The sequence below is a fragment of the Dipodomys merriami genome, unplaced genomic scaffold, assembly GCF_024711535.1.
Source record: "Dipodomys merriami isolate MVZ:Mamm:240054 unplaced genomic scaffold, mDipMer1.0.p SCAF_6, whole genome shotgun sequence".
In the NCBI taxonomy this organism is placed as follows: Eukaryota; Metazoa; Chordata; class Mammalia; order Rodentia; family Heteromyidae; genus Dipodomys; species Dipodomys merriami.
The window spans coordinates 37,650,939-37,677,640 of NW_027206179.1; the positions used below are offsets into that span (position 1 = coordinate 37,650,939).

General features: G+C 38.9%; 1 protein-coding gene across 8 annotated transcripts in view; it reads left to right on the forward strand.

Moving 5' to 3' along the window:
- The window catches only part of LOC138814048 (Krueppel-like factor 12), a 708,935-nt gene that overhangs the window by 614,508 nt on the left and 67,725 nt on the right, over positions 1-26,702 (forward strand). The gene's annotated exons all lie outside the window — the stretch shown is intronic.

The following is a 26,702-nucleotide window of genomic DNA, read 5'->3' on the forward strand; positions in this document are numbered from 1 at the left end:
TTCTCTTAGGTAACTATCAAGAAGAGAAATTGCTGGATCAAAAGAAGATTTGTGTTTGTCTTTATAAGAAACAGCCAAAGAGTATCCAAACTAGTTGTATTCTATCACATTCTCTAATATTGCTTTTGGTCTTTAAATAGAATCTCTCCAAGCCGGTCACCAGTAGCTCATGCTTGAAACCCTGGCTACTCAATAGGCTGAGATCTGAGGACTAAGGTTTGAAGCCACCCTACGCAGAAAAGTCCATGAGATTTCTATCCCCAGTTAACCACAAAAAGTCAGAAATGAAGCCTGTAGTTCAAGTGATAGAGCACTAGATTTCCAAGACTAAAATGTAGAAATGCAGTTATGAGGGACATGATTGGAAAAATAGCACTAATAAGTAGAGTATTGACATTTATGTAAACCAAAGGTAGCCTCACACTGAGTACAAAGTTTGAGTCAGATTTTATGTAATTGTGCTTGAAAAATATACTAACAACAGCATGTTTTTAATCTCTCCACGCAGAAAAACTTGCTTGTCTGATCATTTTTCTGGATCAAGTACAATAAGGAATAATTTCAACAATAATTGTGATAAGGAATATTAATGAATAATTTCATCCATTCAAAATGCCAAATATTAGGCATTATGAAAGAACAGAGCCGTTTCTATCGCCTCTGTTTAATTTTCTTTCTAGGGACAGCATCTTTGATTTGTTAGTGGATTTTTTTTTTTTCTTTTGTCGGTCATGTGGCCTGAACCCTGGGCCTGAGCACTGTCCCTCAGCTCTTCAGCTCAAGGCTAGCTAGCACTCTACCACTTGAACCACAGCACCACTTCTGGCTTTTTCTGCTTCAGTGGTTCTGAGGAATTGAACCCAGGGCCTCATGCATGCAAGGCAAGCACTCTAGCACTGAGCTACCTTCTCAGGCATGTTTGTGTGTTTGTTTGTTTGTTTTAACGCATATGAACTTTGAAATTCTCCTTCTTTCGTTTGATCTTTTACTTCAAATATGAACAAATATTCGTAAACCGTAAAACCAAGGTCTAGGTTGTGTATTGGTTCTTCCAAGTATGTCCATAATGATTTATAGCTCTCTAACCTTCCCATCTCTTAACATTTGGAGAAATGAACGTCTCTGTTAAGTGCTTTCCAGATTTCTGTGCTTGTAACATATCCAAGTAGTACATAGTTATAGTTTATGTTGCATTGGGCCAGGATTATAAAACCAAAGTTGCAGGTAAACATTACTGCTGGGTCCAGAGGTTCCTATCATATCACTTTGCCAAGAACAGCTCCCTATTTTGTCCACTATGATATCTAAGGTATTTATAATCAAAGAAAATCACCAGTGAATTCTAGTTCATAGATTATAGTAATTTCAGATTTTATAGTACAAATATGTGTAGTGTATGCCAGTCAGTATGTCAAATGTCTGTCTAATTTTGGCCAATACAAAGAAACATCAGAACTTTATTATTAAAGAATCTGAACTTGGGGAGTTCCGGGAAGATGGCGGAGGAGAAGCTGTAATCTGAACAAGCTCTCGCATAGAAAGCAGTTTTAGAGTTCCAGTGAACAGTCCTAAGCCAGAGAATCACACCAAGTGTGCCATCACAGGACAGAGAGTTAGACAAGAGAGGGAAGCCAAGGCAAAAAGAAACACCTGAGTGCTCGCCAGCAGCCACCGCGGCGGCAGTGGCAGGGTCGCAAGCGGTGGAGACCGCAGCCGGGGGCCATACTTGAGCGCTCACACAGAGAGTCCGGGACGAAGGAGCCAGACGCAGCGGGCGAGGGGATTCTACTCAACACCAGCAAGAACCAACAAAGAGCGGACATCTTCATCCTGCAGCTTGGAGACCAGAGATGACCCAGGATCCAAGACTCGGCGTGAGTAGAAGCCCGACGTCCTCACTCCTTCTCAGGGAGCAGAGGAGGGAAGGCCACCCCTCCCCCCACAGCACCGGTGATCTCCATCTTGGATACTGACAAAGCTCGGAGGAGCTGCCAGCTCCAACCCAGGCCTTGGAATAAAACGAGTCATTTAGCAGGTCACAAGAACTTAACGGCAAAGTGACCTGCCAGACTCGGCTCCATCCAGGGAAAAGTCACCCAGCTCAGGTGCCAGCCATTGGAGTGGCTTCCCTCACTGGGTAACCAGAGCCAGAGGCTGCCCCTCCCTCTAGCAGCCTCAACAATCAATTGAAAAACAGAATCCCTGAGAACGGCTCCAGGCTGGGCTCTGGGAGATTTTTTTTTTTTTTTTTTTTTCACAAAACAGCCCCAGGAAAAAGCTACTGATTGTTGAAAGGCCTCAACTCTACCCAGAACCTAGCCTCACCACTGCATCCCCCTCTTTTGTGATTCTCAAAGCAGATCACCCTCCTAGAAAACTAACCTGGGAGGGGGATCTCAAAATGTTGGGTAAAGCAGAGCATTTTTCTGCCTCTTCCAACAAACCGACTTAAGAAACCAATCAAGCCACAGGACCTCAAGCTGACCAGAGACTCCAACAAAAGGCTGGTTACAGACAAAAGGGAGATACAGGATTCTTCCCACCCCTCCCCCCCAAAAAAAAAAAATCAAAGGACTTTTTTTTTCTTTTTTTTTCTTCTTCTTTTCTTTTTTTTTGTTTGTTTTTTGTTTTTTGTTACCTTATATATATATAAATTTTTTTCTCTTTTAAAACTTTTATTAATCTTTAATTTTTGCCTCTTCTGAAAAAATAATTGATTTCCAGTAACTTTTTTTTTCTCCTCTTATAATTTTTATTTTAGGAATATGTAAATGAGCGTTTTCCTTTCTTTTCTTATCTTCTTTCTCTTTTTCTTTCTTTCATAATTATCTTTTTGTTTTTTGTCTAGCTCTACTGAACTTCTGATCTTTTCTTCTCCCTTTCCCATCCTTAAAGTTTTTCACATCTCCTCTATGTCCCTCCCTTTCTCACAACATATTCACATTCCTCTCTAAATAGATGGTCTTTTAATCTCTACAATAACATTAATTTTTACGTTTCTATTTTTTTTTTCTCTGGTCTCTTTTCATTCCCCTATCCCTCTCTTCTTTTTCTCTCTCTCTCTACTTGCATCCTACCCAACCCATTTCCTGCATTGTGATTAGGACATAGTTAACTCTCCCTGTGCCTCCCCACACCAATCTATTCCTATTTTTCACCCACATCTCTCCCTAATCCTAATAATTTCTGGTTTTCCAAATTCTTTTCTGCGGTTCGAAGTCCTTTAAAATATAGTTGTTTGACGTTGAATAGATGTATCTGTTGAACTAGATTGTATCTGTAGACTATTGACTGTACAAATGCAAACTTTGGTTGATGGTTGCCTTAAGATAGTGTTCTAGCACAAAACTGGTACTATCTTCATCTCAAATGGGCAGAGTAAGCCGGAAAAACATAAGAAAAATGGCAAATTCGGGTATCTCAATTCCCAATCTTGATAATCAGGGGTCAGATCAGATAATGAACAATCCAGAGGAAAGTTCCCAAATAGCTCTACAAACACTTGTGGCAAACATGATAAATGAGAAGTTTGACAACTTACAAAGGACTCTCTATGAGCGTGATAGGGAGAGAGAGGAGGCATCCCAGAAGTTTATACAGGAATATCATAAGCGTGAGGAAGCTACTCAAAAACTGATACAGGATTTGCCTGAACAACTTGAGAATACACAAAGAGAAAGGGAGGAATGGCGTGAGCAGGCAGAGAACACTCAAAGAGAACTGCAGGAATCCCACGAACGTGAGGAAGCTAAACAAAGAGTAATACAGGAATCGAGAGACCAGGTAGAGAACACACAAAGATCACTAAAGGCATCCATAGAATCCATTAACAAAGAGCTGAAGGAAGTCAGGGAGACCACAAAGGGAATGCTGAATGGAACCCAACAGAAGGAATGGGAGTCCAAAGAAACCATATCCAATCAACTAAGTGATTTGAGGACAAACACTGAACACCAAATTAAGGAAGTAAAGAGATTCATACAAGACCTAAAACAGAGCTTCAACAAAGAACTTGAAGCCATCAAAGCTGACCAATTAGAAGGAAAAGAGATTAAAAACAAAGTAGAGAGTCTTGACAGCAGGTTAGACCATGCAGAAGATCGAATCTCAGGGATTGAAGACAGCCTAGATATTATAGAGAAAGAACATACAACCATCCAAGACAAGTCCAAGAAATATGATAGATCTATCCAACACCTGGAAGACACCATCAGAAGGCCTAACTTAAGGATAATGGGTGTAGAGGAGCACCTAGAAACAGAAGTTAATGGTCTAGGAAATTTGTTTAACAGGATCCTAGGAGAGAACTTCCCAAACATGCAAAAAGATAGGCCTATTCAGATACAAGAAGCCTTTAGAACCCCAAATAGACCAGACCAGAATAGGACATCCCACGGTCACATTATAATCCACACAGGATCAACTCAGAACAAGGAAAAGATCCTTAAAGCTGTCAGGGAGAAAAGGGTAATCACCTATAAAGGGAAACCAATTAGAATCACCTCAGATTTCTCAGCAGAGACAATCAAAGCAAGAAGAGCCTGGAATGATGTATGCCATGCCCTAAAAACAAACAACTATCAACCAAGAATACTGTACCCAGCTAAACTCTCCTTTATAACTGAAGGCCAAATAAAAACCTTCCACAGCAAAGAAAAATTGAAACAATACATCTCCACCAAACCAGCCCTACAAAAGATTCTTAAAGATGTCCTACACATAGAAAACCAACAAGACCACAATAAAGGCCAACAAACTGCACCCAAACTGAGAATCCAAAAACCATAGGAAGAACCCAGTTTTCGCAGCCCCCAAAAAGGTAGATAACATGGCAGGAACTCCCAAATACCTCTCAGTCCTATCTCTTAACGTTAACGGACTGAACTCTCCAATTAAGCGACATAGACTGTCTAGTTGGATTAAAAAACAAGACCCTTCTATCTGCTGCCTGCAGGAGTCACATCTTGCCCATAAAAACAAACACATTTTCAATGTTAAAGGCTGGAACAAAATCTACCAAGCAAACGGCCCTCATAAACAGGCGGGAGTTGCAATCCTAATATCAGATAAAATAGACTTCAAATTAAAAATCGTGAGAAGAGATAAAGAAGGTCGCTACATACTAATTAAAGGATCTCTCCTTCAGGAGGATATTACAATTCTAAATATCTATTCGCCAAACAATGGAGCACCCAAATTTATCAAAGAAACACTACTTTCCCTCAAATCCCATATAGATCCAAAGACATTAATTGTTGGGGATTTTAACACACCACTCTCCCCACTAGATAGATCAACTCGGCAAAAACTCAACAGAGAAACCGCAGATCTAAACAGCTGCATAGATCAACTAGACTTAACAGACATTTACCGAACATTTCACCCAGCAGCATCAGAATACACGTTCTTCTCAGGAGCACATGGAACGTTTTCTAAAATAGACCACATTCTAGGCCACAAAGCAAACTTGTCTAAATTCAGAAACATTGAAGTTATACCCTGCATTCTCTCTGACCACAAGGGAATAAAACTAGAACTCAACACCAAAAGCCACCAAAGAAAGTCCGGTATCACATGGAGGCTAAACAACACACTGCTGAATCAAGAGTGGGTCATGGAAGAGATTAGAAAGGAAATTCAAATGTTCATGCTATTCAACAAAAATGAACACACAAATTACCAGCTCCTCTGGGACACAGCAAAGGCAAGTTTATAGCTCTGAGCTCCTACATCAACAAATTGGAGAGATCTGAAACTAGCAATTAAATGACACATCTAAACCTCCTTGAAAAAGAGCAGCAAGATAAACCCCAATCCAGTAGACGGAAAGAAATAATCAAAATTAAATCAGAATTAAATGAATTAGAATCCAAAAAAACTATAGAAAGAATCAACAAAACAAAGAGTTGGTTCTTTGAAAAACTTAACAAAATTGACAGACCCTTAGCAAATCTTATCAGAAAAAGAAGAGAACACACCCAAATTAATAAACTCAGAGATGAGAATGGAAACATCACCACGGAAACAACCAAGATTCAGAACATTATAAGGGAATACTTCTCAAAACTTTATGCTAATAAGTTCGACAACTTGACAGAAATGGACCTCTTCCTAGCAAATATTGACATGCCAAAACTAAACCAAGATGAGTTAAACTATCTTAACAGGCCCATATCAAGCATTGAAATAGAAACAGCAATAAGAGACCTCCCAGCTAAGAAAAGTCCAGGACCAGATGGTTTTACAGCGGAATTTTACAAGGCCTTCAAAGCAGAGCTCACACCAATTCTCCTCCAACTCTTCAATGAAATTGAAAGAGAAAGCTCACTACCGAACACATTCTATGAAGCCATCATAACCCTCATCCCAAAACCAGGCAGGGACTCATCAAAGAAAGAGAACTATAGACCCATTTCTTTGATGAACATTGATGCAAAACTTCTCAACAAAATTTTGGCCAATCGACTTCAACAATTCATCCAAAAAATCATACACCACGATCAAACAGGATTCATTTCAGGGATGCAAAGCTGGTTCAATATACGCAAATCAATTAATATTATTCATCACATCAACAGGAGGAAGAATAAGAACCACATGGTTATCTCAATAGACGCAGAAAAAGCATTCGACAAAATCCAATACCCCTTTATGATGAAGGTTTTGGAAAAATTAGGAATCCATGGAACATTCCTCAATACAATAAAGGCTGTATATGACAAACCTACAGCCAGCATTATACTCAATGGTGAAAAACTAAAGCCATTTCCTCTTAACTCAGGAACAAGACAAGGATGCCCACTCTCTCCACTTCTCTTCAATCTAGTATTAGCCTAGCTACAGCAATAAGACAAGATGCAGACATAAAGGGGATCCAAATAGGGAAAGAAGAAATAAAACTCTCCCTCTTTGCAGATGACATGATCTTGTATTTAAAGAATCCCATAGACTCCACTCCCAAATTACTCAAGCTGATTCAAAACTTTGGCAAAGTAGCAGGTTATAAAATTAACCCCCCAAAATCAATGGCTTTTCTGTATGCCAACAATGAGAAAAGTGTGGCTGAAATTAGGAAAGCAACTCCATTTGTAATAGCCCCACAAAAAAAATAAAATACCTAGGAATTAACTTAACTAAAGAAGTGAAGGACCTCTATGATGAAAACTTTAAAATCTTGAAAAAGGAAATCAACACAGAACTTAAAAAATGGCAAAACCTCCCATGCTCCTGGATTGGCAAGATTAACATCGTGAAAATGGCAATACTTCCCAAGGCTATCTACAAATTCAACGCGATACCTATCAAAATTCCACCCTCATTCTTCAAGGAAATAGAAGAGGCAATCCAAAAATTCATATGGAACAATAAAAGACCCCGAATAGCAAAAACACTTCTCAACGGAAAGAACACTGCTGGAGGAATATCAATACCAAATTTCAAACTCTACTATAAAGCCATAGTAATGAAAACAGCTTGGTATTCGCATAAGAACAGACCTCAGGACCAATGGAATAGAATTGAAAACCCAGAAATGAACCTACAGACCTATAGCCATCTAATCTTCGATAAGGAAGCTTAAACAATAGAATGGAAGAAAGACAGCCTCTTCAGTAAATGGTGCTGGCAAAATTGGTTAACTACATGTAGAAAACTAAAGCTAGATCCTTATATATCACCCTGCACCAGAATCAACTCCAAATGGATCAAAGACCTTGAAGTCAAAGCAGACACTCTGAAAACATTACAGGATGGAATAGGAGAAACCCTAGGTCTCCTTGGCTCAGGCCGAAATTTTCTGAATAGAGACCCGGAAACACAACAAATCAAAGAAAGGTTGGACAAATGGGATTGCATAAGGTTGCAGAGCTTCTGCAGAGCAAAGGACATAGCTAGCAAGATCAATAGAAAGCCCACGGATTGGGAGAAGATCTTTACTAGCCATACAACGGACAAGGGTTTCATATCTAAAATATACTTGGAACTCAAAAAATTAAACCACCCAACAACAAATCCTCAAAGAAACAACTGCCCAATAAATAAGTGGGCGAAAGACTTAAAGAGAAGCTTCTCTGAAGAAGAAAGAAGGATGGCCAATAGACACATGAAGAAATGTTCAACATCCCTAGCCATAAAAGAAATGCAAATCAAAACAACATTGAGATATCACCTCACTCCAGTTAGAACAGCAAAAATCAAGAACTCTAACAACAACAGATGCTGGAGGGGATGTGGACAGAAAGGAACCTTACTTCATTGTTGGTGGGAATGTAAACTTGTTCAACCACTTTGGAAAGCAGTATGGAGGTTCCTCAAAAGACTTCACATAGATCTCCCCTATGATCCAGCAATCCCACTTTTGGGCATTTACCCAAATGTTTACAAACAAGACCACACTAAAGCTACCAGCACAACTATGTTTATTGCAGCATTATTTACCATAGCTAAGATATGGAACCAACCCAGAAGCCCCTCAGTAGATGAATGGATCAAGAAATGTGGTATATATACACAATGGAATTCTATGCCTCCATCAGAAAGAATGACATTTCCCCATTTGTTAGGAAATGGAAAGGCTTGGAAAAAATTATATTAAGTGAAGTAAGCCAGGCCCAAAGAAACATAGGTCCCATGGTTTCCCTTATTTGCAATATCTAGTATAGGTATGAGTCAAGCGGAAAAGGTCAGATAATGTGATGTTAGGAAAACGAACCCTTAAATATGTATTTTAATGTTTTCGTTTCTTTCATGCATGTGTTTCTAACACATTCATAAGATTATTTCTTTGTTGCTTTGTATGTCCATCCCCCACAGTGTAACCCCCGCTTTCACTTTATTTGATGTCAGTATAACATGTGGAGGAGATGGGGACAAACAAGTCATTTAAGGATTCAGGTGGACCTGTTGCAACAAGGAGAATTACAAAATGTCATGTCAAAGCAAGCTTTACAATGTCGGTGTGGGGGGGGGGAGGGGGGTATGATTGGGTGGGGGGGAGGGGGGAGGCTGGGAAGGGAGGTGAAGGGTAAACAAAGGAGGAGGCTGCAATGCTTGGTAAGAAATGTATGCATTATCCTGCCAATGTAATTGTAACCCCTCTGTACAGTATGTTCTCAAATAAAATAAAATAAAATTTAAATTAAAAAAAAAAGAAAGCAAAATCCTGAAAACTCAATAAAAACCAAGACTCTCCAAAAAAAAAAAAAAAAAAGAAAGAATCTGAACTTGTAAGCCTTTTAAAGTAGGCAGGCAAGGAGCATAGCAATAACAGCCCAGGAGACAAGGGGTACAAGGATGTGTGATCCTCTTTATTGTGAGACTGGTGTGACCACATCTCATGCAGAACAAAGAACACAAGCAATCTGATCAGGTTATTTATGTAATAGTTTCTTCATGGGCTAGTTAGGAAAGTATGCATTACCTTAGTGTAATTTAGTCTGAGTATGCCCTTATACCCCTTGTGTACTATAAATGTTTTTTTTAAAGAAACAATGAGGGTGGGCTGGGAAGGTGGCTCAGTGGTAGAGTGTTTACCTTGCATGCATGAGGCCCTGGGTTCGATTCCTCAGCATCACATAAGCAAAAAGAAAACAGCCGGAAGTCGAGCTGTGGCTCAAGTGGTAGAGTGCTAGCCTTGAGCTGAAGAGCTGAGGGACAGAGCCCAGGCCCAGAGTTCAGGCCCCAGAACCGGACCCCCCCCAAAAAAAAACAAACAATGAGGGGACTAGAATTGGGTACAAAGTTTAGGATGAAGGGTTGATGATGTACCATACCTCCTGATTTTGTGCTTATTTTGTATAGGTCTGCGTTCAATCCCCAGCACCAAAAGATAGGGGAGGGGAGAAGAGGGGGAAAGATAGGAAGGAGGAGGTTAAGAGAAGGGGAAAGGGAATGATGAATGATAGGCTCATAGGAAGAATTAAGGTGCTTCTTTTTTCTTCATCAGGACATTTTTTTTTTTCAAAAATGAAAATGACTTCAGATTTAATAGTCAATTGTTCTTATATAAAGGCTTCTATAAATTTTGAACTTGAGTTGTCTAGTAAATATACTGAATCCTTGAATAAAGCAAACTCAGTTTTCTCCAATACACAAAAGCTTTTGCATATATACAGATTTTTATACAAAAAGCTAATCCTTTTGCCTAAAAATTTTAACCTAAGCTGGCCACCAGTGGCTCACACCTGTAATCCTAGCTACTTAGGAGGCTGAGAACTGAGGATCCTGGTTCAAAGCCAGATTGGGCAGGACAGTCCAGGAGACGATTATCTGGAGATAAGATAACCACCACCAGAAAACTGGAAGTCACACTGTGGCTCAAAGTGGTAGAGTGCTAGCCTTGAGGGAAAGAACTCAGGAACACAGCCCAGGCTCTGAAGTCCAGCCCCAAGACCAACCAAGTGGTGGGTTTGGGCCTCGCTTGGAAAAGCTAAACAAGAGCACAAGGCTCTGAGTTAAACCCCAGTACCTCCCCAAAACAAACAAGAAAAGTACCTAAAGGCAGGTCTTACAAAAATGTTTAAGATTCAGCTTAATGAATTTTAATTACTTTAAAATGACACATAGTGATAATCACATACAAGTAAACTACCAACATTTATATAAACAGAGCCAGTAAGATGTTAATTTGTACTAATTGATCATCTTAGTTAAGGGCAGATGTAACAGATCTCCTACTAACCTGGCTCATATGTTTAAAATTCCTGTAAATGAGATTTTGGTGGTGGTGACTGCATGGATTTAGCATAGTGCCTAAAAGCTCAGTAAATGTCCCTTGTGTTTGCTTCCTTCATTTCTTTTTTTTATTATATACTACTGGTTAGAAAGGCTGTCACTTTGTACTAGTTATTTTCAAATTCATGTGTGCAGATGTCCACTCACATCAAACTGCACAGCTGAGTCCCTTCCTTGAGTACATGTATGCCAGACTTGATTAACTGTGAGGCAAAGGGAGGCGTGCAAGTTCAGCACATGCCCACAGTAAATGCCTGGCAGTCACTTGTATAAGCAGAAAACATTCAGCGATGCAGCATGGTACTGTGTGGTAAATCAACATTCAGCGATGCACCATGGTACTGTGTGGTAAATCAACATTCAGCGATGCAGCATGGTACTGTGTGGTAAATCAACTGGGTTCCTGTTTTCTAATATTTATAATGATAATTAACAATATATGCATTTGTTAGAAATTGTTCCTAAGAGATCAAAATTTCTGTTAACTATGTTTCAAGCTCCTGCATTGTCATTTTATTACTGCAATACAGTTCTGTTGTTCAGCATACAAATCTTAAGTGCACAGCTTAATTAAGCTTTGCATATTTTACACTTAAAAAGATACAGCCAAGTAAACAAATCAAGGCACAATGAAAATAACATACGAACAGGATTCGAGTTAAAGTTGAGTGTGAATCCCTAGAAAGGCCTGGGCAAAGTGCTGCTGGGTGCTGAATATAGGCAGGATTCTAGTGTCATCTATAGATAATCAAAATGTATACTTAAGGTTTGACGCTAGAATAAAACCCGTAAAATACTGCTATAAAAAGACAACAAATCTTTTGGCTTGACAGTTTGTCTGGAATGACATCTGTGGCAGAAAAAAATTCATAGAGGTGATATGAAAAATGCACTGAAATTATACAATGTACAATGTCAATTAGCTCTTTGCAGAAGATTCTAATTTTAAATACATTTTTAGTAAAAAAGAGGAAATTGTATAATTGTAAAAAGAGGAACTAGTAAATTGTCGATTTCTACAAGTATCTTGTTTGTAGCAACAGTTTGTTGTAGCAATGGAATGTTAAAAAGTACATGAAGTGCAACTTTTGCTTTAGAGCAAACTCAAAAGGCTCCTTGCTGAGATGTAGGTGCTTCAAGCAGTCTAGAAAGAATGAAAGAAGTAATTTTCACTAGGAAGGAATTCCATTTAGATCATAATTAGAATATATAGGTACAGGTTCCACACTGGATAAGAAAAGTGAGTTCAGAGATTCTCATTAGAATATCTTGTTACTTAATGTGGAATTTAACAGATGAGTGAAAAGTTCAGAAGTATGCAAAATAAGATCACACATGTCATAAATGAAACTCCTTTTTAAAAAGTTAGAAATCAGACATCTACATAAAGGAAACATGATATGTGTTTGAGAAAAGAAAATAAAGAGGGGGTTTATGTGTCTAGCACATATTGGCCTCTCATAAAACTTTGTATCATTTTACTGTATTATGTTTTCTAAAATTCATCTGCCTACACATGCACTTGAAGGGTAGGTGGATTTATTCTTTTCTGGAGGCACTTATGTTGTCTCTTCATTGACTTCTTGAATGACATAAAGAATAAGAGAAAGAAAGAAAAGGACACTAAGAAAATGAATTTTGATTGAATTGAGTTAGACCAAGCACTTTACATTCTGTTACCCTAGAGAGAAAACAATTTGAACATCCACACAAGATCAGAATATAAATCTTGCTTCTCTCACTAACTACATGACCTTGTACAAGCTACATAACTTCTTTTAGTTTGTTTGTTTTTTGCCTGCCCTTGGACTTGTACTTAGGGTCTAAAAGGGCTGTCCCTGAAACTCTTTGTGGTCAAGGCTTGAATCACAGCATGCTTTCTGGCATTTTCTGAGTAGTTTATAAGAGGTAAGAGTCTCATGGACCTTTCTGTTTGGGCTGGCTTCAAACTACGATCCTCAGCTCTCAGCCTCCTAAGTAACTAAGATTACAGGCATGAGCCAACAGCACCCAGCAAGCTACATAACTTGTTTTATCCATCATAAATGGATTATTTTCAGCCTATGCATTTAAAAGTCACAAATGAGAAAAAAAATGACCTTTTTCTGCGGTAGTGTAGGCTTAATAGCTCAGGTAAGTTCATTCTTGCTTTGGCAACTAGGAATTATATGTTGGAGACAGAGGAAGTCATTTAGTGTGAGTAGAAGAGTACAAGCTGAAGCTCTATAGCAGAAAAACACCAGCCTATAGAAAGGCTCTTTCTAAACAGTGTGAAATAACATTAGTAGGTTAGGGCCAGAAATTCTGTTGTCTTATTTAATATTACTTCTTTATTTAATGGTACTGAGCAGCCCAATGAACGTCTTTAATGTCATCTTACCAAATTAAATGAGGCAAGTAATTTAGGCAGGTGTCCTAGAATTTCTTAGTTACTGATCACAGAACCTACTTCTAACAATTTAGGATGGAAATTGCGTTATTAAATATTGCTATATCAACAGAACAGCCAGAGGGCTCTTCTGCCAACCCATGAGTTGTTCCTGGAAAGGCACAGGAATGCCAAATCTCTCTCCACCTGTCCTGGAAGGGCTTAATCTCTGCTGTCCTACTTACCCAAAGACACCCCCTGTCTTTATAAAGTTGCTTCCTCCTGCTGCTCACAGCTGCCATGTTTTGGCGTGGAAAAAACTCACCCACACAGAAAATCTTAATTGTTAGATTCTGGGAAATGTAGGGTTTAGCTTCCCAGGCCCTTAGGGACTCAGAAAACAAGGGGATGAGAATGAATGAATATTCAGTGAGCCAGCTTCCAGTGTCCACACAACAGGCCCTTCTCTTAGTAGTGAGTGGGATATACTGGGAAGATAAAGGTGGATGCATTATATACCACAGTTTCAAGTGCATATGAGATAGTAACCACTTCATTTGAGGGTTCAAAAACAGTAGAAAATACAGGAGGATCTTGATGCTTCTCAGTGTTATGGACTCCAAGGGACAGAAGTTAACACTACGTGTACAGCTATTAAGTGTAGTAATTTGAAAGAGTTACTAGAATATGCATCTAGGTGTTTACTTGGAAATATGAGTTAGTATTGGAAGATAAATTTAACTGTAGTTATCTTGTGTCTAATTGATATTAAACTATCTTACTGAATATATCAGATAAGGAATTGGTAGTGGAAATAAAGAGTTTACAGTAAGATTTGAGCCAAATAAATAACATTGGGGGGATACCTACATTCCCCAAGAATGTCCAAAGACACTAAAGAAAGAAGAGGTAGTTAATGGAGGAGCTAAATAGGGAGGCAATGAAAATCTCAGGGCTGCTAGTGATGTATGAGGAGAGGAGACAGAACAAAGATACGGGCACCAAGAGGCACAGTGACTTCAGTTCTGGGATGCAGACAGTGGAGGAACCAAGAAAACTAGTTACTAAGGTAAGTTTATGCTGAACTGCAATCAATGCAAAAGTAGAGGCCAGATTACGATGTTACAACAAGAAAGACATTATAAGGATTGGAGTCATTAAATAAAAAACTACTCAGGATGCTGATTGAATTTAGCAGTGTTTGAAAGTGGTTTGGAATTAGCAAAAATTTGAAGATTTAGTATGGTAGCCTATTATAATGGGGTGTGTGTGTGTGTGTGTGTGTATGTGTGTGTGTGTGTGTGTGTGTGTGTGTGTGTGTGTGTGTGTGACCTGTTTGTAGTTTACAGAGCAAAGCACATTCAAATTCATGAAAATATTAAGAGGTTATGAAATATACTAGGAAGAGAATGATGGCAGAACTTTAGCCCTGCCTTCCATTCCAGGGAGTCTATATATTGTATATATTTCCAGTTCAGGAAATTTTTCTGATATTTTAATTCTCTGGACTGCAAAATCCTTTAGAGAGAAACTATATTTTTAGGAATTGATACATCACAAATGTCTAGCCCTGGACCTGCAAAAAATAGAAATGAAGATGTTTTGATTCATTAATTGTTATTTTTGAGTACTGAGTTGTCATTTTATTGCTTGTACATTTAGCTGAATCATGTTGCTTTCATTTTGGAATTCCCATGGTAGGAATACAAAAGTGAAAACATCAATTGCATCTCTTTTATGTCTGTTTTACTGCTTAGTAATAGACAATTTTTATGCCTGTGGTTTCTGTCCTTTTATTTGTTACATATATAGAGTTTTACCCTATTCAATTCTGAATTGATTCTTCTTATTTTCACAAGTATCTTAGGGACTCTGTGAGGATCTTGCATTCTTTTTTTTTCCTTTGAAAATATAAAGCTAAATAGTAAAACATAAACCCAGCCTAGTTATGTAATGTCTGTATTTAATCAGAGACTATGAGTTTAAGCAAATTTATCTGATCATATTTTATAAATTTGTTTTGTCTTTTTTGTTGTTGTTGTTGGTCATGGGGCTTAAACTCTAGGCTTGGGCACTGTCCCTGCTCTCTTCCGCTGAAGGCGAGCGCTCTACCTCTTGAGCCCCAGTGCCAGGTCCAATTTTCTAGATGTTTATTGAGATAAGAGTCTCACAGACTTTCCTGGCAGGGTTGTCTTTGAACAGCTATCCTCAGATCTCAATCTCCTGAGTAGCTAGGATTACAGGCGCCTGGCTAAATTTGTTTTGTCTTGATTGTTTAAAAGAAATATCAGGAGTGGTAGATTTAAATATGAGTTGATTTTGCTTTGTTTATTCATCCATCTGTATTTTCTAATAACACTGATTGAGAGGAAATAGCTCCCATATTAAAAAGTAAACTGTAGAAATTTTAGTAGATGGCTTAATTTATAAACATTGAAAAATCACGTCAGTTCATAATGGTGCTATATGAATAATTTTCATGTTTCAACACTATGTAAGAACATTAGGAAATTATAGTCTACAATAGTTTGAATAATAAATTATGTGGTTATTTTCCCAAACAATAAGCAATCCTCCAATTTTCTGATACAAGTGGGGGGGGAGCAGGGGAGAATCCACCGATTCATATGCAAATTAGATGGTCTTATGAAATACCCAGATGCCTTCATTATTACTTATAAACACAATTTCCTTTTCAAGCAACATTAGTGTTTGGTAACATGAAACTGTAAGTCACTCACTACATTCTGCAATTCATTCTACTACCCTACTTTATCTCCAGTTAAGGTTTTCAGAAGTAGACTTGCACCTTGGCTCAGAAAAGAAACAAAGAAGCGTGTTTGAGAGCATGGCATGGGATTGTGGCAGCTTGCACTTGAGTTTCAACCCTGGTCTGACCTTCCCCTAGTTCTGTCACCTCTCTAAGGTTACTTTTCTCATTTGCAGAGTGGAAATGACACCCACACCTAGCCTATTGTGTGCCTAAGTGATACCATCTAGCAAAACTTGTAACAGCGCAGAGTCCCAGCAAGCGCTTACTTTTAGAAAATGTTTGTTGGCCTGTCATTGGAACGTAGCCACGCCCACTCTGCTCCTCCAGAACACATTGGTTGTTCAATTTCCCTCCTAAGGCAGTGCCACGCCCTTTTTCATCAAACTTCTTCCACCTAACAGAAAAGAGGGGGCATTGGACTTTGCCTTTTTCTCCATGCTTGCCTCTTATATGTACACTTGAATCACACACACCCAGTCCCCAGATCTTTTGCTTTTAGTTTATTTTTCAGATCTGGTCTGGCATTTTGCCCAGGCCCTCTGTCAGATTAGTCTCTTCTTACCTCTGCCTCCTAAGTAGCTGAAATTACAGGCATGTATCACCATACCTTGCTTATTTTTAAAGAAGAATCTCAGTAGCTTTTTGCCCAGGATTGGCCTCAAACCTTCATCCTCCTATCTCTGCCTCCCAGAAGGCTGGTATAGGTGGACACCGTTACACCTGACAGGAAGGAAGGATGCACAGATTAGTCTTCTTAATTTTGTACACTTTGTACGACACTTAATTTAGTGCAAATTTGTACAACATTTCCCATTGAATAATACATTTTACATTAATCCTTTGAAGCAAAATGTGGCCTTTCACTATTGCTAGAGAGAAAACTTTCAAATCATCTTCTAGGCTACAGCCCTTGGAGGAACTCCTCTTCCCTTCTAAGGTACTCACATGTTGCTTTCCTCCTCTGTCCCAACCCTTCTCACTGGCACCCCTGGCTGCCTTTCCATAGAGCTTATGAGACCCAGCCAATGCTAACCCCATTAAACTGAAGGGATTTTTTTTTTCTCTCTGCTTTTTCCAGTAACCTGTGCTTTTGGTTATCTTCTGAAACAGCTATCTAGAGAACTTCATATTCTGAACCTTAATATTATTTAACCTTTCTTATATTGCTACCAACCAGTTAGACCATTACCTTCGCTAAGATCAGGCCCCAAGTCCTTGATTGCTTTGATATTACCTACATTGATCGGCAAGAACACTGAATACAGCAGAGCCTTACACATTCAAGTCAGTTCTTTCCTGCTTATCTTTTCTCTTGATTCCAGCAAGGACTGGATAATTTATAAACATCCAAATCAGTGATATAATGATCCATAGGAAAATTAAGTAACTTAAGTCATTTGTGCTCTGGGTTAGTTATTTTATTAATATAATAAGAGCCAACACTGTGTTTCTGCAGGTAGACCCTGTATCCCCTTTAGCCTGTGCTACAAGAAGCAGTGTAAACAGAACACCAATGGCTGGAAATGGGCAGAGGAAAGAATGGTGAATCTGATTGTAACTTCTGTAAGCCATGTTGCTCAATTGTATGTGGAAATGCAATGTGTAGTCAGTTCGATGGTTTTAATCTAGTCTCCTTGGTGGGCTGGCCTGTGATACTTCCATAATTTCCTGGCTGGTGTCCGCCAGCACTTTGAGCCTGGTAGGTGTTGACTGGTGTGTTTGGCAGTTCTTACCTTCACATGCCAAGTTCTAAAATAAGGTGTCTCCATGTAAGTTGGTAGGTAAGGTGCTGGCAGCCTTTGCCGGGAGTTGTTTGGGCTCCTGGGCTGTCAGTACTGGCAGCAGGACTATCGCCAGCTGCTGATGGGTCAGATAGCTCTGAGATCCAGCAACAGAGACACTTCTGGATCCTGTTCCCTCTGCTTATTTTGAACACAGGAAGATAATGATTATGTTTAATGCTGGATTGGAGTTTTCTAGCAGTTGGGATCTTATTGAAAGCAAAATATAAGCTACTGTTTCTTCCTTAGCGATGACTTACCTGTGGAATGTAGTTTATGCCATTTTCATTACACCTGTGAACCAAATAATATAAAAATCTGTGTCCTACTCCAAGGACAAATGGTACTATCAACCACTTTTTGGAAAAAATACTGAATTGGAATATATTTAGTTTGGAGTTTAAAAATGCCAAAGTTACATACTCTGTGTGCTAAGGAATATCAGCATTAATGAAGCCTGGGGGAAGGGAGGGACTGTGATAGATCTGATCAAGGTAGCATTGTGTGCACATAAGTATATGCATTTGACAGATTAAAATGAAACCACCTTGTAACTAATTGATGCTAATGAAAACTGTCAGGGAAAATCAATGAGTCAAAACCAGCAAAGGGCTTTAAAGTAATTCTTTTACTACTTGTTACTTGCAGTAGACCTCACTAAATAAAAATTGGTAAGCAAGGGAACTAATAGAATAACTACCAAACAAAATGTCTGCCAGTGCCACATAAATGACTAAATCAAAGTATTTCAATTCACATAAAAGACTAGACTCTTAATGCATGCAATATTGAAAAATACCATATCAAACTTCATACACATGCAAAGTGAAGTGGAAAAATTAAGATGATTATCAGGTTATCTCAGGTCAGAACAGTAATTTGAGATCTCTTACTAGGATAAATATTATTTCTATAATATAGATTGTATCGCTCTGTATATAAAATCTAAATCCCCCCCAAAAAAATCTCACAGTAGTGTTATTTATATTAATGGTTTATTGTCTTATTTTTTCTCCTACTCCATGATTTTTGCTACTTTTTTTTTTTACCTAATGTCTGTTTTTAAAGATTCATTCGGATTCCACCATAACAGTGGATCATTCCTCATCAGTTGTTCCTGTGAACTCACGTGGCAGTGCCGTCTTCCTGAAGTCAGGAGCTATGTCATAATCAATACAGTATCCACTCCTCCCACACAGTCATAGCATGTATAGAATAGCCTTAGCAGTCTAAACCAGTCTAGTTCAATGTTCAATTAATATTTGAATTAGTTAACATCCTGCTAGAGGTTTGCTAAATGAAAGATATAAGGTATCTGTTATGTATACATGTACAGCTCTAAGTGGTAGAGCTCCCTTCCCCAGTGCCTAACTCTGTAGACATGTATTGATTACTCTGTATTCTCATCCTAGCTTTACATTCAACTTCACCTCCACAAATATTTCTAAAAAACATCACCCTCTAGCCATATTGAATTATTCACCTTCCACCTTCAGTTTACTTTCTTAGCTAGATGACTGATTCAATACCTCTTTTTATAAAGTCTTTCTACCACTGATACTGATTCTGTCTCTGGAAATTATACTTACTCTCTATGTACTCAACTTTCTCCTTGGAATCTCTGGTAGTTCATGGTTTGGATGAATTCTAACCACTCTGTTTTCCCAGGAAATCCAAAAATCCCTTCTTATTTTCCCTGCCTTTATTATGATGATTGCTTCCTGTTTATCTCAAGTAGCTCTAAGTTGCTGGGAAGTACGGACCCTGTCTTAGTCTTCAGTGAGCATGGTGGTTATTGAGCCAAATTTATTAGGTTGAATTACTGTTGATGAGTAATTATTATTCTCCACAGGTGGCTCAGTAAGTGACTTGGTGAAGTAGCTTACATCAATCAAAAACTTTTTATCTTCTGTACTTTATCTGCTTAATAAATGGTTATTATGTGTCTACTGTGGACTGCATATTATGCTAAGTCCTGAGATGTATGATGACTGGGATATGGCCTTGGCTGTTCTTTCTAGCTATGATAGTTAATAGGAAAATAGCGATAATTATACAAGAGTGTTCTGTTGAGGGCCTACCTTGTACCAGATATATTGAGTCTTGATAGTAAGTGACGGGGGGAAAGCTACCTTGGTAGTCTTGAAGCTTACTGTCAAGTTGTAAGACAGACAAAGCAAACTAAGCATATTAACACATGTAGTCTTTATCTACCACATCCTAAGTTCTCACTTCATGGTAGAACTAAAATTGTATTATCCTAGACCAGAAACCTGGAGGTGGCCTCTAGAGGTAGGCATCATGCAGCCAGCTGAAAAGGGAGGGAGAAGAGCATCCTGCATCACTGCCCCATAGCGAGCAAGCAGGAGGGTGAGAGGTGGGGCTGGGATTCATTGGTAGGCTATAATTGTGCACCAAATGTTCCCTTTCACCCATGTGCATATGTAGTAGAAATAAACATTATTGTTCTTTTTAAACACATTTACCCTATTCTCTCTAAATTCTATGGCATTCAAATAAGAGTTAAGAGTAAACAGTAAAAACAATGATCACAACATTAAGTCTATGTAGTGTTTAAGTGCAGACTGTTCTAAAAATAATATGGGTGCCTTTTCATGAGAGAAGAATTCTAAGAGGGATGAAAAAATAAGCTTTTAAAAATCCATTTTCAAGTAATATATAACAGGTGCTGCTGGCTTACATCTGTAATCTTAGCTACTCAGGAGGCTGAGATCTGAGGATTGAGGTTTGAAGCCAGCCTGGACAGGAAAGTCCATGAGACTCTTATCTCCAGTTAACCACCAAAAAGCCAGACATAGAGCTATAGCTGAAGGGGTAGAGTGCTAGCTTTGGGAAATAAAGAAGGATATTGCCTAGGCCCTGATTTCAAGTGCATGAGAGCACACACACAGACTCACACACACACACACACACACACACACACACACACACACACACACACACACATGGCCTACAGTGGCTTACTCTGGCAGTGTATGTGTTATTCTAAGTTGTGCACTGAACATTGAGAAGATAAGGAAGGACAACTTCCTTTTGTTTAGAAAAAGGTTAAGATTGGGATGCCTAAGCCTATTAGAGGGCTGGGAAAGTAGATAAATCCTTGTTATCCATCATCAAGGGTCCTAGATGACACCCTTATAGCAAAACATAGCTTAGCAAGGGAATAGTTGTGTGTATAGACTCAAGGTGAACTACCAAACTATTCCTCAGGTTGATGAAACATGAACAGCTGTGTAGGATAGTTGGGGGAAACTGTATCATGTACGAGTAATAGATTAAGGGGACGATAATCCAGCAACAGTTATCTGCTTAGATTCTCCTTGGTGTGCATTCCTTCCTTCTGGCATAAGCAGGATCTTTCTAGAATGAGGGGAGGAATTTCCTAATGACTAATTCAAATAGAATGTTGGAGACAAGTTACAGTAATATTCTTAGATTTTTATGGCTCACTTTGAGGATGAGGGGGTTCCCAAACCCATCTTGGAGAAGAGGAGTACAAGTTCCATGTTTTGGGGAGAATAAGGAGTCAGAGTCAAGAGGGCAGAGAAGATTAGAAAGAAACTGCATCGGAAATCTTGTCTTTGGGGTTTCATTTCCTGAGCTCCAACACTAATACTCAGATGAGATATAAGGCTACAGATAGAATTTTGGAGTCATTATTATGTAGGTTGTAAGTTTGTGAGCTTTGAGCTACGTTGGGGTTTGTAACTATGTTGGGGTTTGGAGCCTTTGATCTTAGAGTGAGTTTAAATAGGGAAAAAGGTCATTAAAAAGTGACCTAGACCACACTAACATTTGTCATTGGAAGAATGAGCAGAAATCCTAGCAAAGAAATAAAAGAGGAAAGCCGAAAGTGACATCTGATTGTGAAACTGAAGATGGAGCATTAAGCATTGGATTTGAGAACATGGGCTGTAGATGATGGTAGCAAGCTGGTTCCATCTGAGTATGGCTCAGACTGAGATGGTTTGGATTCCAGTGGAAATAAATGATAAAGTGTGGATATTGTTAGAATTAATTTCTACCATCTAAAGCTTACATGTGTTGTACACATGTTGTTAAATGACAGTGCTTATGCAAAAGGGAATTGCACAGTTCAAGGGAGAACTCATTGTATCAAGAATCGACATGCTTCATTCATTCATGAGTCTGTCTGTACGTGAGGACACATTCTGAGAAATGTATCCTTAGACCATTTTGTTCTGTTGGAGTTAGCAGAGTGTCCTTACATGAACCAATTGGTAGATATCTTAGGCCATGCTATATACCTAGTTTATATGGTTTAAACTGTTACTTATGTGTGGGTTGTTCACTGAGCCATCATGATGTATGTAACTTATGACCATATTTAGCCCCATTCCAGTTTAAGTTCACTTCCTAACTACTGTAATTTTTAATGTTCAAGTGTCCTTAAATGTTATATCGATTATGAAAGCCCATGATGCTAATCCATTTTATTGTAGCCTCTAGACTAGGGTGGAGGAAATATAAATGATTGTGTAAGGACTGGATGATAATCTGGAGAATGTATCAAACACATTGTGTTTTAAGTATGACTTTGCAATTCAGTAGCTGTGTGACCATGTCAAGTTCATCCCTATGTTGTCAGATATAAAATAGAGGCACTAATTTATTACTAATATTGAGTAATGAATTAAGAAATCAGGCATGGTGGTATTCACTCATACTCCATTGTGAGGCTGAAAGATCAAGAGTTCAAAGCCAGCCTAGGTCACATTGTGAATTTCAGTCTAGCTTCAGCTACAGACTGTCTCAAAGAGCAAAGGAAAACAAAACAAAAGATAAAAGTAAGTACTCAGATATATATATGGGGGAAGGTAAATGAGGCTAAGATTGTATTCCCATCATAACTGTACTATTCATAAGTGGAATTTACCTGAAATAATGTCAGTTTAGTAAACAAAAAATAGGCTTTCTTATAAACACCAAATAGTGGAAGATGGGAGAGTCATAGGTTTGGATTCACCGTCTGTATGTGTTTCTTTCTCCTTATTGTTTCTTTGCTTTTAGTAAAGTTATATACACATAGGTAATCTCAGCCACCTGGAATGAGTTTCATAGTCCAGTTCCATCTTCCCATCTTTTCCAATCCCATCAACTGCTGGTGATGTAAACTAACTTGTTGACTGCTTCCATGGTTCTAAGCCTTGCTGTAAACATCTGCTACATCTGAACTCACTTGAATCTCACTGCCCTGCGAGGTGGCCATCATCACGTGCTGATTACCCAAAATGCACTGTTAGGTAATTTCATCACTGTGTGCACTTCTATGTGTAACCACTACCAACCCAGGTCGTAGAAATCCATTACTTATGTGGCCTCCCAATGCAGTCAGGGCACTTGATCAGCATGCAGTGTCTTGAAGATGCTACCATTGTAATGCGTAATTGTAATATATAATACTATTTTAAAGTAAATGTGTTTTTTAATTAATAGGAGTGCACTCTACTATAATGATCAAGTCCCCTTATCAAAGAGGGTAGTATTTGCAATAACCTATTTACTGCAAACACCTCTTAACTTATTTATAATACCTAATAAAATACCAATGCTACCCATAAAAAAGTCAAATGATAAGATGTATATTGTAGGAAATACTTAACTCAATAACGTTTATTGTCATCCTTACCAGAAGTGTCAGCATCACCACTGCTGTGAGCAGGACATTCTGCTATGACGTTGTGATAGCTTCAGCATCACCAGATGATTGGATGCCTTTCAGCTCCATGACAAGCCATTGGCACCATAGTCCTATCTGTGACCCTCACTGACTGAAGTGTTGTTTAGCAGCAAATGATGGTGTTGCCTCCACTTGTACATTTGAGGAAAATGAAGCACAAGACTGGTGAAGAGTTAAGGGACTTGCCAGAGACCACCTTGTTGACAACTAGCAAATCTGGGATTCAGTCCCAAAGAGGCTGGTCACATCATCAGCACTCTCTACTGCTTCATCCCCAATCTCCTTGGACATAGGATTAGTATAGGTCATAAGGAGATTGGACCCAGTATATCCTTACCAATCAAGCACTAGTGGTCCATAGTTACATTGAGGATCCAGATTTAGCAACCTACCTCCAGCTACCAGCCATCCAGATACATGATTGAAAACAGTGAACAAGCAGAGCATTTATACTGTCTTAATTGTCAAGTCATAACATTTGAGAATCAGGTGTTTGGTGCCTATACCCAAAGAGCCTTCCTTCAGATTTTTATATATAGATATCTAAAAAGTTCTTACATACTTAGCCAAAAAGTTAAATTAAGGCCCTGAATTGGGTCCAATTATAAATGTGTTCTCCCTCCCAGATGAGTAAGTGCATAGAAATAGAATAACTGGTATAACTGGCCTTTATGACATAACTTCATTTTCTTTTATGTGATGTAAATCACTTAAATGTGAGCATTTCAAATCTCAGTAGATCACTTTGGAGGATCTGGTATGTTAAAGAACAACAACCAGATTGTCTTTGTTTTCAGCCAGTGGTGCTTTTTTTTTTTTTTTTTTCTCTTTCATATCCAGTGGTTGGTTTAAGGCCTAAACCCCTTAGTTACAGAACAAAGTGATGGAGCAGTAATCCAGCCTGTGTGGGGCTAAGGGGAGAATAATGAACATTCCCTGCAAGCTTCCTGCCTAGGTGCAGGTGCAGAAATCAGGAGGTTATGAATAATGCATGACATGCAGATTAGGTGATGGTTTCTCCTACTGGGGTTTTGAATTTGCTACCTGCCTGGATGCTATATGTGGAAAGAAGGCAGATGAAAGCAAAAGCATCCCAATTTAAAGACTAAGCTCACAAAAACTGGATACCCTTTTAAAGAAATAAAATTTAAGGGGTGGCTGAAATGCAAGTGTTATGGTCTGTTTAGTGTTGACTTGCGCAACATATTACCAGTGTACTCCTTTTGAAGAAGAAAAATATTCCTTAATTCCTCTTTTTAATTCAGGAAATCATGTGATTATTTGGTTACACACACAATGAGAAGTTATATTCTGAAGACTGCTATAGCATTTTAGAAATTGTACACTTGTGGTATTTGATCTGTGATCAATGAATTTTTTCTAAAAGATGCAGATGCCTAGAGAATATTGTAAGTATGGATTAAACGTGCCTGTTTCCTCCACCCAGGAAATATGGGCCTGATAAGACAATACTGCAGGCAAATTGACCACACTGAGAAAAACAGGTTCCTTATACTACTTGAGTTAAAGAGGGAAGAATCTAAGGGGATATAGGCTTAAAGGATATGAAGTGAATTAAAAATTGAGTATTCGGGGCTCCCCAAAACTTATTTCATAAATAGGACTCTGACCTCCGGTGAGGGATAGAGCAAAAGTTTCCTCCATTTCCCTATATGTCAGGGGTCTTTATCTGGGGACAAATTTGGATGCTCATAATGTCCATCTTGAGGAGGATTATATTTGAAAAAGACAAGAGGAAAACCTAGTTATGCTACATATTGTATAAGTCTCACACATTTTATTTCTCTCCTCTGTCTGTCTTTTTGTCTCTGTCTTCCCATTCACCCCACACCCCTCACCCCACTCCTATTTTGGGTACTGGAATATTCTGGCTTTCATTTCATTTTAGCTGAGTTTGTCATTTCCGCAAGGCCCCAGTTTGGCCAGATGCCAAGACCAACAGGTGATCCTTGTAGCTGCAGAGCAGCAGGAAGTGGGTCTCATTTGAATGAGGCAGTTCACCAGAGGGGCTGTCTGACCCCCCCCCTCCATCTTCCTGCATAATTAACACTCTCCCCCCATGCAGGGCAGAAAATCTGTGCTGAGCAGCTCAGCTGGAGTAGCCATTGAGAAGCCTATGAGGAAAGGAATGTTAATAAGGGATGTTGGAAGGAATCAGCCTGCCCTGTGTAGAGTGAGGTCAGGCTCCAGGTTTGGGGCTAGCATGTCTTCTATGTTTTGACATGGTTTTTACTTGCCAAGCAGCGAGGAGGAGCTAATGGTTCTAACTGGACCTTAGTACTAGTTTACCAGTTTAAAAATCTCTATCATCTTTCTTACAAATGAAAGGAATATCTGATTAAGTAGACACTGTGTTGTAAACTCTGCAGCTGGGCTCCGGTGGCTCACCTCTGTAATCCTAGCTGCTCAGGAGGCTGAAATCTGAGGATCACAGTACAAAACCAGACTGGGCAGGAAAGTCCGTGAGACTCTTATCTCCAATTAACCACCAGAAAACCGGAAGTGGAGCTATGGCTTAAGTGGTAGAGTGCTAGTCTTGAGCTAAAGTACCCAGGCCCAGAGTTCAAGCCCCACAACCAACACACACAAAATAAAAGAACGAAAATGAACTGTGCAACTTGTGGGCAGGGATAGGAGGGGGAAAGGGAAAGAGATAATTCATTACCTGAATTATAAAATGGTAACTCCTCTGTGCGTCACCTTAATAATAACAATCAAATAAAATAATAAAAGCAAAATCTGAAGCATACCAAGTGAAGATAATGCAAGCTAAAAGGCTACCTAGATCTCAGAAATCCTAAGAAGCAGAAAGTAGACCATTGGGGAAGCAGTAATTAGGCCACTTAAGCTTTGCCAGTTGGTCACACAGGAAGAGGTGGAGGTGTCTAATAGTTGGCCTCTGATTGGAGGACATCAACATATCCTGAAAACTTTCAACTCTAGCCCTGTAGGCTTCCAGGCCTAGAAACTTGTAGAGCCTTGTATTCTTCACTTTTCATTGTCTGCCTAACATTTTCAATTGACTCTGACTTGGCTCTGCCTTTCTTAGAACGAACGGGGAGAACATGACTTCCCCAAAGCCTTTCTCTTATAAATAGCTGCTCACCTTTCATTGCTTTCCCATTCTCACATACTGTATTCTTGTACATCAAGCAAAGTTGCCTTGCTTTTCAGGTTTTAAATCTAGAAGCTGAGTGAAAGAGGGATCATTCATTGTCTCTTTGGATGTCCCTTTAACAGCATGAAGAGAGCTCATTGACAACAGGCAAAACATTGCATGTAACACTAGTGCCCATTCTTGTCTCT